Below are 14,672 nucleotides of genomic sequence, written 5' to 3'. Positions count from 1 at the left end.
TTTTATTTATTTATTTTTGGCTGGGTTGGGTTTTCATTGCTGCGCGTGGGCTTTCTCTAGTTGCGGCGAGCGGGGGCTACTCTTCGTTGCGGTGCGCCGGCTTCTCATTGCAGTGGCTTCTCTTGTTGCAGAGCATGGGCTCTAGGCGGGCAGGCTCAGTAGTTGTGGCACGTGGGCTCAGTAGTTGTGGCTTGCAGGCTCAGTAGTTGTGGCACACGGGCTTACTTGCTCTGTGGCACGTGGGATCTTCCCGGACCAGGGCTCGAACACGTGTCCCCTGCATTGGCAGACGGATTCTTAGCCACTGCACCATCAGGGAAGCCCAGAACATTCACTTTTTTCAAAAGAAACTTCTTTTTTTTTTTATTGTGAATAATATTTTATTTAGTCATTTTTGTTTACAACTGAAACTCTAGGAATTCAAAATTATCGTCCTTGCCGGTGAGCTTCTTATAGACACCAGAAAATGTTTCAACCTCGTGTTCCACACCGTTCTGCTGTGCTTTATCCAAATGAACCTTCATGAGTCGGCTGCCATCCACTCTCTTGCCCACAGTCTCACTAGGGAAAGCCAAGTCCTCCAGGATGGCGTCGTGCACGGCAGTCAGAATGCGGCTCCTGGGATGCTTTTGCTTATTTTTCGTATGGCTTTTTCGAGTTGGCTTAGGCAGAATTCTCCTCTGAGCAATAAAGACAACATGCTTCCTGCTGAACTTCTTCTCCAACTCACGCACTAGCTGGACCTGGAGTTTCTGGAAAGATTTCCGTTGCGGAACGGGAACAAAGATTATGATAGCTCTCCGACCACCACCAACTGCAATTTCCTTGGCAGTCGTGATGTTCAGCTCCCACAGCTGGGCCTTGAGGTCCGGGTTCATCTCCAACTGCAGGAGGGCGGCCTGGGAGATGCCCAACTCATACTCGTCCAGCTTCTCGCTGTTGGGCTTCATGATCTTCGCACTGGAACTGAACGTGGCCTTGCTGACATCAGCAACCCTAAGCGCCCATGCAACCACGCTCAAGCACAGCAAAATCAAAAGAAATTTCTGACTGGAGAAAGCAGGGTGAAAGTCTGTGTTCGTGAGCAACCTCGACCCGCAGGCCAGCTCTCGATTCTGATTTAATGTTCTTTCCTCTGTTGGTTCTAACACCGACCCTGGAGTCAAAGGTCATGATCAAAAGTCAGTTTTCCCACAGTGCCCTTCTGCAGCATTGAAATATTTAAATTCTTTTCTTTTCTAATAGAGCTATATTTTCCTCTCTGGTCAAGGAGCTATTAGAAAGTGTGTCAGTTGCAAAAAAGAAAATGCTAACTAATGTATCAATATTTTATTTAAGATTTTTGCGTTAGATTTATTAGCAAACCTGGCCTTCTGCTTGTGAGTGCTGTGTGTGCATGATATGCCATCAGTGTCAAATTCTGGCATCAGCGTTATGCTGGCTGTGTAAGACGAGGTTGGAAGCATTTATTTTCCTTACTCTAGAAAGGTTCTTAAACTGTTAGAGCGACCTATTTCTTAAAGATTTAAAATAATTCATTTGTGAAATTATCTGGGTCTGCCATCTAGACAACTTCCCAACATCATATATGGTAATTCCTTAGGTTTTCCCATGTGTTTGCTTAGAATTGAGCATAAAGTTTTTTCAAAATTTCAGGGCTTCCCTGGTGGCGCAGTGGTTGAGAGTCCGCCTGCCGATGCAGGGGACATGGTTTCATGCCCTGGTCTGCGAAGATCCCACATGCCGCGGAGCGGCTGGGCCCATGAGCCATGGCCGCTGAGCCTGCGCGTCTGGAGCCTGTGCTCCGCAACGGGAGAGGCCACAACAGTGAGAGGCCCGCGTACCGCAAAAAAAAAAAAAAAAAATGCATCCATCTTTGTGTTATTTCCCCATTCTCCTTTCTAATTTTATGGACTTGTATTTTGTCCTCAGTTTTTGGCGGGTGGGATATTAATGGTTTATCTCTTTCATTTAAAACCATTAGACTTTGGATTCATTTTTTTTTCTGCCAAATATCTATTTTTTAAAATTTATTCATTTCAACTCTCAACATAATGTCTTCCTTTTGCTTTCTGTAATTAGCTTGGGTTCTTTTTCAGACTTCTTGAGTTGAATAATCAATGCATTATTTTGATTATTTTTTAATGTTAAGTGCTTAAACCTAACAATTTTCCTCTGAGCATTGCTTTAATCATATTCTTAGGTTATGAAGCACAGCTTTTAAATTTATTCATAATTATTATTATCTAGGTTTTCTGCTTAAGTGGGCTGGGCTCTCTGCTCTGAATATCTACCTACTTTAAGTTTGGGGCTTTCCTCTCCTTTGCAGTGAGAAAGGCTGGGGGAGCAGGGGTCTTAGAACACACAGAGGGCTGGTTCTAGGGTTCCATCCTATGCCATCCACACACCCCCCGCCATTCTGAAATGACAAACTTTAGAATCCCACTACAGAAACAGCCCTTCTTTCTCCTGTGTCCTCTCCAGGAATTTAAACTTAATTGTTCCAAGTATAGCACCCCAGGTTGGGTTTTATAGAATTCTTTCACTTACTTTCAGAGATGTTAGCATCCTGCTTTGGATCTAAAGAGGGGATGCTTCAGTATCCATTCAGTCAACGTTTGTCGCGTGTCAGGCGCTGGGCTGTTGCCGGCACCCCTTGCTCCTGCTACTCTAGTTCAATTAGTGCCAAATATTCTTCAGAATGGTTTGGGGATTGTAGATATTATTTCCTGTATGTTCCAGGAAGAGAAAGAGACAGATAGCATTTTATTCCACCATCTTTTGTCAAATATGTCAGCAGTTAATTCGTTGACCAATACTTGTAACGTTTTTTAGACCTATGGGATTCATAGTCAAGCTTAATTTCCAAGTGACCCACCTTCAGGAATAGAAAAAGAATTCTCTTGACTTAAGCATTTCCCAAGCACTAACTGATCTTTCGTCTCCTAAATAATATTCACCTTTATGCCTTTTACCTTCCATCAAGCAGCAGAGTTTATTGGCCTGATTTATCCTGCTGAAAACACGAGGCAGGGCTGGTAACAACGTGAGAGGGCTGAGTCCTGCCCTTGTCCAAGGAGAAAGCCCAAACTCCCCACTCTTTGCAGACCTGACTTTGAATTTGAAAATGTGCTTAGCTTCTCTTGTTACTGCCCGAGGCTGTCTGCTGGGGTAGGGGAGAGCCTGGCAACAACAGCTAATGAGGAAGGTCAGAAGGCGTGTCAATAAGCCCAGTGTCAGAACTTTTTTTTTCTTCAACCTGCACAAATTGGTCCACAGTGATACCCAGTAAGAGGGACCCTCAGTCCTAGGGTCACACAGTTCCTATGGCTCCCCTGGACAAGACCAACCCCAAAGAAAGAGATTCAAAACCTAATCATTAAAAAAATGGTATTTCAGTATTTAGGAAACAAATTAATAAGTCATACACACTTAAAGATTCATGAATTATTTCCTCTAGTGTAATAGCAATGCCCTTTCTTGATCCCTGAGTGAAAGGTGGTTATGGAAGTCTGACCAACAGTAAGGATGAAAAACAAATGCATTAAGATGTGGAAGAAGTTTATAGATATTACCCCACTACCTATTTAATAAAATGCTTTCTTCTTAAGGAATAAAATATGTTTTTCATAAGAAAGAAGCTAATCATAAATCACACTGGAGGTTTTACATACAACCGGAAAATTGTCAGATGGAGTAGAGTGTCTCTCAGGCAGACTTCTGCTCTGTGTTCCTGGCCTCCCTCATCCTGTGCTGGATGCCCTGAGCTTGGAGACCAAGTCCAGCTCTGCTCTTGGAGAAACCAAAGGCAGTGCCAGGTGAGTGTGTAGGCACTTTTCAGCCACCTGCCTTGTGTTACGATGCTTCAGAATGGCTTCAAGCCAGATACCCACTCCATACACTGGCTCAGGCTTTTAAAATTAAAAAAAAAAAAATCCTCCTGCAATAAGAGTTGGCAGGCTCTCCCTGAGGGGACGTGGCAGATGCCCTGTCTCCATACAGTTTTGGGGGATGTAGAATCTTTGAATTTAGCCTCTCTTCCTAGCCCTTTCTGAAAGAGGAGAGTGTCACCAAGTTATCTTCCAAGACAGATGACTCTTCTACTTATTTTTTCAAAGGAGTGGGTGGGAAATGGAGAAGAAGTGACCAGAGAGATGGTGGTGGGAATCCATGGCTGAGGCACTCTGTGATTGTGGGGGGGGGGCAGAGCTGAAGCACAGGACAGTCGTGCATGGATAAGGACTTGACACAAAAGGCTGGGCCATCTAGAGCTGGCTTCTAGAAGATGCTTTCCTCTGGACCCAGCTCTCAGAAGAGGCAAGACTCACTGAGCTGGTCAGGAGAGCAGCAGAACAGAGGTGACGGCAGCACTGAATGTTTCGCACCCCAGGCCAGCCTAACCCTTCTGGAGAACCGACAGAGGCTCTGGGCTAAAAATGACCTCTCGTTCTAGAACTATCTTTGGAACCCTAAAGCTGACTTTCATCCTGAGGGTGTCTGTCAAACTCCAGTGGTCGGGCCACATGAGGAAAAAGCCTCCAGGAATCCCCTGGTGGTCCAGCGGTTAGAACTCAGAGCCTCCACTTCAGGGGGCACGGATTTGATCCCTGGTCTAGAAACTAAGATCCTACAAGCCGCTTGGCGGCGCAGCCAAAAAAAACAAAGAAAAAGGCTTGGGACCTCACAAAGCACAGGACCTGGCAGAAGATCTTCACACAGTGAAGAAACCCAGTAGGTTATATTTTCGGTGTTGACATGAATTGGATATATGCTGTCCCTCCCCACTACCACCCAGACATCAAGGCAAACTGCCTTCCTCCAACCTGAGGAAGTACTTGGGTAAAGGAACAAACTCTCTGCCTTGGTTATACATAAACACAAGGCTATTGTATAATTTTCCAACTTCAATCCACACTATCTGGGTAGTCCCAAAACACTGAAGTACAGAATTCATATAGAGTGCTGCTGGGTTGGAAGTAGTCCTAGGCTCATGGAAAAGCAAGTCCTCTCAGATTTGCCTCAAAGAATTGCCATAGATAAAACTTTCGAAAAATATGAGCTCATCAGCACAGATCACAAACTTCACAAAGACAGCAGGTCCATAAGCATGATTCAGCTGAAAAAACAGACAAGGACGCAGCTTTCCAAAAGCTTCAGAGGGCTTCCCTGGTGGCGCAGTGGTTCGGGGTCCGCCTGCGATGCAGGGGACACGGGTTCGTGCCCCGGGCCGGGGAGATCCCACATGCCGCGGAGCGGCTGGGCCCGTGAGCCATGGCCGCTGAGCCTGCGCGTCCGGAGCCTGTGCTCCGCAACGGGAGAGGCCACAGCAGTGAGAGACCAGCGTACCACAAAAAAAAATAATAATAATAATAATAGTAATGCATTGTCAAATATAAAGATCAAGTAATGAAGTGTGAACATGATTCTAATTACTTTAAGAAAGATATAACATATTTATATCATATATGCACAGGTAAAGGATAAGGAGGAAATACACTAAAATATATGCAACAGAAACTCAGGATAGCAGGGTTGCAAGCATTTTTAGTCTTCTTTATACCTTTCTATATTCCTATAATGAATGTGGATTATTTTTATAGTCAGAAAAGAATGACAAAAAGAAAAGCAAGCGATACTTATAGAACTGACCATTTAACACGAAAATGTATGTTAGAAGTGGGGACCAGTCTGCTCATGTTGTCTTACATAAGCATTATTGGGTTTCCCACTAGTGTCACAGGCTCACGGTCATGAACAACATAAAGGAGATAAGGAATGTGCCCCTGACAAACTTGCCTCCTTTGCCAGGTGCCTCAGAGCTGGCCTATGCCTGGCTTTGGGATCTCATGTAGCTCCCTGCTGTGCAACGCGCAAGCTCATCCTCCTTTTTCTCTGAGACACGATGACACGATGTGGGGACAGAGGATTCAAAAGTCTATAATAAGCACTCAGTATTGGGTTCTTAAAAGAGTAACCCCAAATGCTCTGGGAACCTGAAAGTTTCACAAGGCACATATGCAATTTCTTATGGAAGTTCCCTATTACCATGTTTCTTTTTGAGCTAAATTTGTTCTTTCTCTAGCTGGGCTTTCTACCAGAGAGGGGGAGAGAGAGAGAGAGAGAGGAAGTGGCTTTTTCCATAAAGTCCCATGAGGATGCTCTGATGACATTGGAAAAGCTTTTCCTCACTCATCTACTCACTGTTGACTTGTAAGATTATGTCTCCTCATCTTCAGAAGAGAGAATAATGCTGAATTCCTCTGAAGTCCTGAGATGAGAAATGATGTGTTGCTAGAAATGGTAATATCATGGAAATGTGGAATCTTCCATCAGTGTGGCTCTGAGTCCCTCCATCTATCCATCCATCCATCCATCCACCTATTCACCTGTCCATCCATCCACCTATCCATCCAATTTGTATAGAAACAATTATGCATCATGCATAGTACCAGCTGCTGCAGTGAAGGGAATAAGATATAATCCTTGCCCTTGAGAACCTCATGAGCAAACAAAAAGAGGCATGTGCCGAGCTCATTATAGTGCGAGTGTTTGCCATTTCTATGTGAAATGCCAGGGAGGAAATAAGAGCGCAACTCGTTGCCCCTGCCTTAGAGTGACTGATCCTCTCACTGGGGATAAAACATGTAAGCCTAAGAAACAGTTATCTAAGGAATCCCAGTGATATTCCCATGAGTGACCTTGGACTCAGAGTTCAAGGAGAACAAGCTAAGGAAAGTGCCCTGCCTGTCCCAGAGATGTGCTATTGCCATGTCCTCGGAAGCAACAAAAGTGTATTTCTGTGAAAATGTGCATCTCCTCTGTGAGTGGGCAAGTCTGCTGGCACATGTTTGTTTTTTTTTTATTTTTTGCGGTACGCAGGCCTCTCACTGTTGTGGCCTCTCCCGTTGCGGAGCACAGGCTCCGGACGTGCAGGCTCAGCGGCCATTGGCTCACAGGCCCAGCCGCTCCGCGGCATGTGGGATCTTCCCAGACCGGGGCACAAACCCGTGACCCCTGCATCAGCAGGCGGACCCCCAACCACTGCACCACCAGGGAAGCCCTGGCACATGTTTTTACAAGTTGCTTTCATCAGCTTCTCACCTGCTCAACTGAAATTCCCAGGCCTCACGAGACCCGTTGCTTAACCAGGGTAGAGCTTAGCTCCACGTAGGACTGACAGGGCTGGCATTTAAAGCAATCACAACAGCAGGTGGATGCCCTAAATGTCCCAGGAGCCCATTTTCCGGACCAGCACTGTCCAACGGAACTTTCTCCACTGACAGGAATGCACTGTCAGATACTGTAGCCTCTCGCCCATATGGTGAGTGAGTTCTTAAAATGTGGCCAGTGAGACGGAAATTTTTCATTTTATCCTATTTTAATTTTAGTAAATTTGATTCAAATACCTTAATTTTAATTCATTCAAATTTAAATCATGGCTACTGTATTGAATAGCAGAGTTCTAGATCATGGTGCTGAAGGACATAGTGAGGTAAGGAGTTTTCCTTGAGCGAATAGGTGCCCTGGGAATTCACAGAATCACTCAGCTCCCAAACCGGACCGTGGCTCTCAACAGCCAGACGGGCCCACGCCACGGAGTCCATCTTCTCATCTCTCTCCACCCCCAGAACCAACTGCAATCTAAAGGACTCACGGGACCGCTTAACCCAAATTCCATTAGCCTGAATCTTAACCCCCTGCTCCCTGTCTTTGCCAATTCAAGACGTTTCATCAGAGTGAATGGAAAGATCAGGACACTCAACGGCACGTCAATAGATCCTGGGATGGGGCCCAAGAGTATGAATTATGAAAAGCACGTCTAGGTAATTCTTCTGTGCTGCCAGATTTAGAAGCCTTGTGCTTCATACCAGCAACAGAAACACAGTAGAGAATTTATCATAATGGGAGCATTTCCTCACACAAGTATTTATTGAGCATAGGATATGGGCTAGGCTTTAGTGTAAGTTAGGGAAATAGCGGTGAACGAGACAGACAAGAGGGCTGTTACATGCTCTAGCGTGGGGAGACAAAAATAAGTGTAAACAAATAAAAAGACAATTTCAAGAAGAGAGTGTTCATCAACGTGCAGGAAAAGAGTGTAATGAGATAGAGAATGATGAGGTTTGGGAGCTGCTTTAAGCCGAGGTGGGGGACATCCTCTCTTACGAGGTGACAATAAAGCTGAGACTTGAACCACGCAGAGTTAATTATGCCACGGTCTGGGGGGAAAGCATTCCAGGCAGAAGGAACAGCAAGTGCAAAGACCCTGAGACAGGCGCAAGTCAGGGCTGCCTGAGGTCTAGAATGAAGGCCAGTGTAATGAGCTTAGAGAGAAAGCCGAGAATGGAGGCAAGGAGGATGGGGTCAGATCATGTAGACAGGGGTCAGATTACATATATGGCAAGTGGCTTAAATTTTATTCTGTAATATGATTAGACACCATTAGCAGGATTTAAGCAAGAGAGCAATATGCAGATTTACACGCTTAAGAAGTTATTTTGCCCATTAGGTAGAGAATGCAGTACAGCAGGGGAAGTGTGGACACCCAGAGAGAGGCGTTCTTGCTGCCGTCTCGGAGGAGATAATGATTTGGATGTGGTGAGATGTAATTAGATTGTGGGACATATTCTGAAGTTAGAGCAAATAGGACTATGGCATTCAACGTGGGATATAACTGAAAAAAAGGAGTCAAAGATAAACGATTCTTAGCTTTTGGATCTGAGAACTGGGTAGATGAAGGAGTCCTTTGCCTCACAACAGAATCTTGGGGGAGATCCCTCCAAAGAGGGATGCGAAGACATTGGATTTGAGGTGTCTATTAGACATCCAAGCAGAGATGTCATAGAGGCAGCGTCCTTAGGGGAAAGATGAGGACTCTGCAAAGATAGAGTTGAAAGTCATGAATATATAGATGGTATGAGACTGAAAGAGATTACCTGGAGAAAGAGTGGAGAGGAGAGGAACAAAGGGAAGAGAAGAGAAAACTCTGAAGGTTCAACGCCAGGGGAATCTAACATTAAGATGTCAGGCAGAAGAGAGTGGAAAAAAGCAACAGTATGGTAGGTAGGATGAAAACCTAGAAAACATGGTATCCTGGGACCCTGGAGAAGAAAAAGTTTTAAGAAGGAGGGAGGGGGTCAACCGTGACAATAGCTGATGGGAAGTTTTGTAAGAAGGAGCAGAGAACTGGCCTCTGGATTAAGTAAGTGGAGGTCAGTGGTTCCCCTCTGAGAGAGTTGGGAATGAAGAAGCTGGTTGGGAGAGAATGGAGGGTGAGAAAATTAGAGACAGTGATAACCCATGACGTTTGAGGAGTTTTACTCTAAGGAGAAGCAGAGAGATGGGCCGTGGTTGGGCCGGAATGTAGGTCAAGGGAACGTTTGTTTGTTTTTAAGATGACCTATGTCAAGTCAGATGTACATGTCCACGAGGATAACCGTAGAGTACGAAAGCTTTTGAAGATGCAGAATGATGAGCCAGTCTCACTGCCCTCCGAGAAGTCAGTCTGTGGTCAGCTGGAGAACCCAGAGACCACTGCGTGTCTGAGTCATACGATGAGAACTATGCCTGTGGACACTCTTGGGTTTCCGTGTATGAGAATAAAGGCTAATTTTAATTGGATTGGACAGTGGGAACGTGGCCACTAACAGCTTGACATCTTGGTCTTTTAACAACTCTGGGTGGTGATTCCATCAGCTGGCATGCATCTTACCACCCAGTGAGGCGTGCCACTTATGATACGGCACCTGGAGGAGCTGGAGGCACTGGCTGGCTCACCAAGCCACGTGCTCCCCTGAGTGTGCACCACACACAGGGCAGTCCCCTTGGACTTCCATCCGCTACTGCAACCAAGGGCCAATCCCCACCCCCACCCCCCAGATAGCATGGACAGGGCTGGGCTTTAGAATCATTGCCCTACTCACCTGGGGTCCGCTTCCTTCACCCATGCTTGTCCTTTTCGCCCTTAACAAGTCTTCACTTTCGGGCAGTAGACACTCAAGATGTCACAGGAACTTGGTATAGGAGAGCTGGTTCGTCAGTCTCTTCCTTTCTCGTGAATTGCTCCACTGTAAGAAGTCAAGAGGAGATGTATGGGTGGAGATGCAACCAGCCACACTCCACACATCGATATGGATACATGCTACAGAGCCAGGTGTCTGAGGTTTTTTTTTTTTTTTAAAGGGATAGACTATTCCTGCTCTCCTCTCAAACCCCAAAGCACAGGTTTTTTTAATAAGGACCACCAAATACCTGGTAATGCCCATGATGGAGCAAACTGCTACCCTCCAGACTGAGGACAGAGTGGCAGTAGGCAATAGACACAGATCCAGCTATGGAATCCAGTTTTGCAGGAAGCAGTACATTTACTATCTGCCTTGAGAGCTGAGGTCTGCTTTATAAATGGCATCATGGCTGCATTCCCAGCCCACCCTGGGAACAACTGCCTAGGCCTTGCCAATGAAACACCAGTAATCCAAGTGGGTGAGTGCACATTCCCATACTGGGATGCCCAGGCTGAGAAGGGACGCTTCAATGCCACTCTAGAATAGCTTACAGGGCCACAATGCTCAGTGCCATCTGTGATTAAAATGGAGTTTGCTTACTCAAAACAGAGAGCTTTGGTGATTGCTGTTACCCTAGGAAGCCATTTGGGCAAATATTAAAAGCACAGCTGTGTGGTGCCCTGCAGTGTAACTGCCTTCTCTTTGGTTTCACATGAGCTTGTGTTTGAATGAGAGCGCTCCGGTGGCCACTGGGGGACAATAGAAAGAAAGATCAGATATCACCGTGTAAGCATTAAATAACTTGCGACGCCAGGAAATGACACTGAAGCAAGATGTCAAAGGAATAGCCCTGTGCTGGCAGGTTCTGGGCTGAAATCTTGCTGGGCTTTTGTTTTTCCTATTTTTGAGGGACCTGAGGATGAACATTACTATAGAATTGTAGAGCAGTTGACGTAACAATTTATAATCAATACCGATTGAAATAGTGATTTGCCCATGGTGTGTGACTAATAATAGAATAATAATGTGATGCCCGTCACACTAATAGTTACGAGAGGGAAAGAGCCTGACAAGGACAGGACGTTTAAATCAGAAGGAACCACACAGAAGCAGGAGGCCCTGGAAGGGTGCATCTGGCCTCCCTATGTTCTCACCAACATGGATTCTCACGTACCCCTCCAGTGAGAATTTAGCCCCCGGGGTGCAAAACCTCATCCTCTTGGTTGACCAGGACACCTAGGAAAGGCTCAGCAAAGTGAAGTAGGTGGAGTCACATCCTGGCTCCAGGGCAGAAGTCTCAGAGGGCGTGTAAAGCGTTCTCAGGGCAGGAAGAAAGGTTATATGTGCCTGGGGGCTTGCTCAGCTAATGCAGTCAGCTACTCTGGAACTTCTGAATGCCCCTGCTTAAGCAGCCCTTGCGTGTCCCTGGGGGCACCAGATGTGGAAGAAATCTTGAAGCTGGTTTCAGCAGCTGCTCTCTGCTTTGTCTTCCCTTTCTCTCCTGTGACTCAGGCCCGCATGAGTGCCCCTACCTTCCTGAGGCAGAAAGGTCCTTCGAACAGCAGTCGTAGCTTGGACTAACAGCCTGGGCTTTGGAGGCAGAATGACCGACCGGGCTCGAGAGCAGGCACAGCTGACTCCTTGTGTGACCTTGCTTGAGTTATTTTACCTCTAGGCTCAAGTTTCCTCCTCTGTAAAAGGGGGCTTTAAATTCCTACTTTGTAGTGTTGCCATGAGAGTCTAATGATCAAATATGTGTAAGGTGCTGAGTACAATTCTTGGCATGAGGGGCATTCAGCATATGTTAGCTATTGTAAGTTCTATTTCATAAATCAACAGCCATTGGAAAACTAGTGTGTTTCTGAGCAGATCTACCAAAACTGCTGATGCACTAGAAACAGCTGGGTGGGGGAGTCGATTCTGTGCCCTCTGGGGAAACCTCTTAAGTGCATACACTCCAATGATGACAAAGTCCATTCTGCCTGGACATAAGGTCATCCTTGGCTCCAAATTCCTGAGTGTACCTCCTGTGGCTACTGGGGAAAGCCCGCCTTGTTCACATGCCCTTCGAGGAGCCAGCGAGGCATCCAGAAACTGGAGTCTCTCTGCCTCACTCTGACCACAGAGAGTAGATTCTCCTGCAGGCCTCTCTCACTACGAGGATGGGGCTCCCTCTAGCAGCCAGGGCCTCATTCAGATAGATATCTGCACTAAGCAGGGCTTCTGCTCTCACCCAGATCCAAGCAATCTTGCACGCCAGAGGCACGGCACCTCCCAGGACGCATATCAAGGGAAACGTAACTAGTTAATGTCATTGGACATTGCTTGGTCCTTCATTTTCTTTTCTTTCCTTTTCTTCTTTTTTTTTAACAAGAGCTTCTTTAGTCACAATGGCTTAAAACAATAAAAGCTGAGATGAATGACTTGCAAATGTAGTATTTTCACAAATGCTTATGAGCAAGTTTGAGAAGATACAAAGGAAAATCATACATTATACTCAGGTGTATTAACTCCCTAGGGCTGCCATAACAAATTACCACAAACTCGGCAGCTTAAATAATAGAAATTTATTCTCGCACAGTGCTGGAGGCCAGCAATCTGGAATTAAGGTGTCAGCAGGGCCATTTTTCTTCCAAAAGCCCAAGGGGAGGAGCCTTCCTTGCCTCTGAGCACTTCAGCTTCTGGTGGCTCCTGGCTTTCCCTGGCTTGTGGCTGATCTCTGCCTCCGTCTTCCCGTGGCTGTACTTGCTCTGCATCTGTGTCCAAACCTCCCTCTCCTTTCTCTTATGAAGACACCAGTCACTGGATGTAGGGCCTTCCCTTAAATCGAGGATGATCTCATCTCAAGATCCTTAACTAATTACATCTGCAAAGACCTTATTTGCACATCAGGTCACATTCTGAGGTTCCAGATGGACATGAATTTGGGAGGGGACACTATTCAACTCACATCAGGGAACATATACGTTAGTGACAGGGATGAGACAAACAGCTGTCAACCAGAACACAAGGTAGAGTATGAGCTCTGGAGGGCACTGGTGATGAGTGATGGCTACGCAAAGGAGGGGATATTCCCATTCAGCAGATCTGGAGGAAACAGTGGATAAAGTCATTGGAAAGATAAGCCTCGAAGGATGATTTTGTAAGCTGGGGCATTTCTGGAAGAGGAAAGGCCCATGTACAAAAACAGACAAGAGAAGGAGAGGCTGTGCAGTGAACATGGGATTCTGCTTACTGTTTTATTTTGAGGAATAATCATTGGCCACTTTATACGTGACCCTGCACCTTGATTACAAGCACCCAGTACAGGGCTTTGCACATTTCAGAGAGCTGGCTGATATTTGGGGACTGATAACATGGGAAAGTTTAACTCTGCTTCTCCCACTCATTCTCAAATTGCTAAGCTAACCTTTGTGGTCATACACATTATCCTTCACCAACAGGCACTAAATAATACAATCAATGTAACAATTAATTACTTAATTCAAATAAACAGCTAATTAAAGTCAAGTCACAAGGGTAACATGGTCCTAATTATTAAGCTGGCTAATTGTTTCCCATATTCCTGGAACAAATTCCTACTTCATTGTCCTTCTTTCATGCAACAAATTGATGGTTTACAATGTGCAGGGCACTGACTAGGGAAATCAGTAATGAGGAGCACGGAACGGCCCCTGCTCTGTGCTGTTCACAGGACACATCACCCAAATGCCTACACGCCACCTGCCGGTGACCACAACGTGAAGTCACATTTCCTTTCATACCCAAGTTACGATGACTCTGCGTTCCTACCTGCCAACTTACCAAGGGTCTCCTTCAACAAGTATTCCCGAACAGTCATGAGGTTGCCTACCTTGGTTTGTGAATTGGTCCTTCCTGTCCTTTGCTAACTGTTCACTCAGGCGGACAGAAACTCAGGCCAGCGGTCTCAGCCTGACTCCTAACTGCTGCTTCCAGACCACCCAGGGCCCGGGGCCACTGCCAGCCCCGCCGGGGTCGTCCTAGCTTTCTGTGGGGATTGCCCTCTGCTCCCAGGGCCCCGCTCTCCCAGGCAGGGTCCCGTCTCTGTTTAGCATCTGAGGTGCCACAGGGTTAAGGTTCTGCCTGGTTATCTGGTTGTTTGAGCTCCATCCCCTTCACCTGTCCTCAGCCTCCTGTGGATGCGAACGTTGTTTCTCAACCCTCACTTCCAGGTGCTACCCACAAGATGGTCCTAGGTTGATCCATAGAGCAGAATCTCAGAGAATCACAGAATGCTTCACCTTCACAGAATGCAAGGGATTTCATTAGCCACTTGCTCCAACTTCCTCATTTTATAGAGATTAAACAATTTTTTCCCAAAACCATACACATAACTATTTAATTTTATGGATGCCATTAGCAATCTGTTGTATTAGTATCCTAAGGCTGCTGTGACAGAGTGCCACAAACCGAGCAGCTTAAACAACAGAAACATATTGTCTCACAGTTCTAGAGACTAGAAGCCTGAGGCCAACGTGAGGGCAGGCTTGTGTCCTGCTGAGGGCTGCGAGGGAGCATCTGCTCGTGCCTCCACCCCAGCTTCGGGTGTCTGCCTGGCATCCTTGGCGTTCCTTGGCTTGCAGAAGCATCATCCCAGTCTCCACCTTCATCTTCACGTGGCATTCACCCTGTGTGCACATCTGTCTC

General features: G+C 46.2%; 1 pseudogene; it reads right to left on the bottom strand.

The window, feature by feature from the left end:
• Positions 1-366: 366 nt before the first annotated feature.
• Positions 367-13,845, bottom strand: LOC113628952 (40S ribosomal protein S7 pseudogene; annotated as a pseudogene).
• Between the last annotated feature and the right edge of the window lie 827 nt (positions 13,846-14,672).

This window comes from Aethalodelphis obliquidens, unplaced genomic scaffold (genome assembly GCF_003676395.1).
Source record: "Aethalodelphis obliquidens isolate GAN/ISIS:26980383/991018 unplaced genomic scaffold, ASM367639v1 scaffold25, whole genome shotgun sequence".
NCBI classification, from domain to species: domain Eukaryota; kingdom Metazoa; phylum Chordata; class Mammalia; order Artiodactyla; family Delphinidae; genus Aethalodelphis; species Aethalodelphis obliquidens.
The sequence above is the reverse complement of the archived record's forward strand: the minus strand, read 5'-3'. Positions and strand labels throughout refer to the sequence as shown.